Source organism: Akebia trifoliata, chromosome 5, assembly GCF_017979445.1.
Source record: "Akebia trifoliata isolate Shusen 1 chromosome 5, ASM1797944v1, whole genome shotgun sequence".
Classification (NCBI taxonomy): Eukaryota; Viridiplantae; Streptophyta; class Magnoliopsida; order Ranunculales; family Lardizabalaceae; genus Akebia; species Akebia trifoliata.
In genome coordinates, this window is record NC_141379.1 from 30280584 (window position 1) to 30283943 (window position 3360).

The window sequence follows — 3360 nt, forward strand, 5'->3', positions numbered from 1 at the left end:
ATTTCTAATTAGTCTTACTGTTATCTTATGAAAAATTTCTTTTTATTTGATTAAAATGCATCAATCATATAATATTTCAAAAGCACAACTACACTAACCATCCAATTTTAATTCAATAAATTAGGGTCAAAGTTGTCCCATTTATCTAGTGATCAATGAAATTAAGCCCCACCTAGATTAGGCCTATAAATACAACCTAAGATGTGGTTTCTTCCTGCTTGCACTCTTGATCATAAAATAGTTCCAATTCTAATTTTTATGAAGCTCCGACTTTCAAGATAAAGTCGCTTCTTAGTGCATTCGATAACTAAGGCCCCACAATTTGATCGTTGTTTCATCGTAGTTAGATGGAGATCAAACCATGTTGCTACTTATTTGATCAGTGATTTCTCATCAACATGATTTTGTAATTTTGCATTAATAATAAAAAGCTTATTCTATCTTTGACTAGGGCTGTGAAAGTGAAAGACCTATAGAATAAGATCAACATCACTTTAATTATCATATTACAAGGACCCACAATTAATTTTGGAAATTAATAATGTTTCATATGCTGTTTGTTATAAAATTCACAACAAATTACATTTAAGAATTAAACTTGCCTCTGGCCTGTCTTGGCTTAAACAGATAGAAACTATCAATTCTTTTTCTCAATATTAAATGCGACTTCAACACATTTACTTTGACCACCAAAGAAAATCCTATGGGCTTAGAGTTTTAAATTATATAGGAACACTTCTCTTTCTGCTATTTGAATTAGAATAATTTAAGGTCCTTGTCTCCCAAAAGGTCCTGTCCCCCAAAAAAAGGTAGCCAAGTTCAATTAGCTAGTTAGAAAATTTTGACCCATGGCAAGACCCTAATGGTCCTTTGTGTTCGAGTGAAATGCCAAGGTGTTGATCTGATGGACCAAAAACTCTACTCATCATTAGGAGAAAAAAGAGGTGGGTATTAATAACATTCAATAGATTTCATATTTCTAGATCCTTGAAAAGATGCCAACTAAACCCTATTAGAGATTGCTTTTTCTTCCAACAATTGATAGTATATTTTCTATACTGAAAGTATATGTGAACACACTTAAACTAATAGAAGATATGGGTTCAGACATGATTGAGTGGAGGATCTGGATTCATTTAACTAAATTCAAAATTTTGTAATAAGACTTTGACGATGATGACGATGGCCATCTTTAAGGGATGACAATTTAAGAGATGATATTTTCAGCGGGATCTATCAAATATTATTTTATATCTAATATGTGAGATCCCCACATGAGGATAAACTAGAATCCTTGTCCACATATTCAAGTACTAAACAATGCTCATTAATAAAACAAAAAAAATACCCTTTTATCCTTCTTTTTTTCCAACAATACCTCCGAAGAAAACTGTAGCAACCACTATGTATTTTGTGCAAATTTATGAAATTTGATTAATTAAGAAGTCCTTTTCTTCTTCGAAATATGAATGATTTAATTATGATCTCGATATTTGCAGTTAAATGTCGGAATTGATCAAATGAGGAGACTGTAAATTGATGGGTAGACCATGTTAACCATTATGCAATACTGGTTATCCTCATATATTAATTTTCAAATTTTATTCTAATAAATTAATTCTACACTTACATATAACAAAATCATAACCGGATAAATAAGACAATTCGGGTAGTTCGTTTGGGTCTATTTATAATTCTGACCCAATCCATGTGCACTACACTTCTGCTCTCTTAAAGAGAAAAATTTCAAAAGAACAGCTAGAAACGAGTTACTCTTGAATATTAAGAAAGGAGGGAGAAGATCATGTAATTAAACTAAGATTACTAAGACTAATCTTGACTCACCAAGGACTGGCATTAGCATTCTCACATGAACTCAAGAGTTCCTCCAAGTACTCTTCCCCTAAGACTTCCAATTCCACCACATTCTCCATCCTCACATCCATCCTATTTTTCTTACTCAGGGACTTCCTCCTCATGGAGTGTCTCCTCTTCAAAGCCACCACTGGTGAACACCCATCTTCGTAATCGTACTCGATGTCTTGGAGTGACTTAATAACCTGTTCTACCGGAAAATTGAGCACTGTTGTCGACCGTCTCAATGAATATGCGGCTTGATCGTATGCCAAAGCGGCTGCCTCAGCAGTATCGAACGTTCCAAGCCAAACCCGCATTCCATGCCTAGTAGAATCTCTTATCTCTGCAGCGAATTTCCCCCAAGGCCGCCTTCGGACCCCTATGTAGGTTTTATCCATCATCTTGGTCTCTTTTCGTTCCTTGGAACAAACCATTTCATCCTTAATTTGATTGGAGAAAATGGTAGTTGATAATTCTTTGGAAGCCTCGGCAAGAACACCATAGAGGAGCATCTCTTCGGAGTCATTTTCATCGAAGGGAAGATACTCTTCATTGAAAATAAACCCATCCCTGGAGAAAGATTCTGGGGATCCAGTCGAAGAATTTGATGAGAATTGGGAATGTGGGGAAGAATTCATGTTTGAATTGAGTATATGTGTTACTATGAGTTTCCTCAGTTTTTGCTCTTTAGCTTTGTTATTAGAAGTCGATGATTTATGTTTGAGATATTTGATGCAAAGCTTTATATACACATGCAAAGGTGAAGGAGGAGGATTTAAAAATGTAAGAGAAAATAAAGGATTTAGTGTGAAAGCATGAAATTAAAGGTAAAAGCACTGGCCAAGGAGGATGTTTTGGTATTTTTAAAATGAGGTCCTGTGGGATCCACTTGGAAGGATCACACGTGGGTCAAACGACCATGGCGGCTAGTTCAACTGGCACTTTATGCTGACTTCATCACGATGAACTCATCGGGTCGATTCAGCTCTGTGTGCGTTGTTTTTTGATCATGTCCTTGAGACATTCTTGTCATGGGTGACATATACACTTTAAAGGAATTGTTTAATTGCAACTCTCCAAAGTTGACATCTATGTCATGGGTGACATCCAACAAAACAGTACGGCTTTTGATCTTGGTCTTTTCTTGTAGATTTAACGAAAAATATCAAATGCCGTCGTATTGAAGACATTTATTCAAAGTCTGCAATATATTTTTGAGTAAGAAAATACACTGTTTAGAAGAAAAAATAATACACTTGAATATCTATGCACGTTGACATATGTTCATACATAATTATACATGTTATGATGCTAAAAAAATTTAATCATAATAACTTTTGTTTAAAATGACACTCTTGAAAATACATAATCATAATAACAAGATATATTATTATTATTATTATCATCAAATCTTGTATTTCTACATTAATGAATTATTGGATCCTATGTTATGCATCAAATCTTACCTCAAACAAGATTCATGAATAAATAAAAACTAACTAT

At 34.1% G+C, this 3360-nt stretch overlaps 1 pseudogene; it reads right to left on the bottom strand.

Annotated features, from left to right (window-relative positions):
• Positions 1–1841: 1841 nt before the first annotated feature.
• On the bottom strand, positions 1842–2544 carry LOC147402108 (ethylene-response factor C3 pseudogene; annotated as a pseudogene).
• Between the last annotated feature and the right edge of the window lie 816 nt (positions 2545–3360).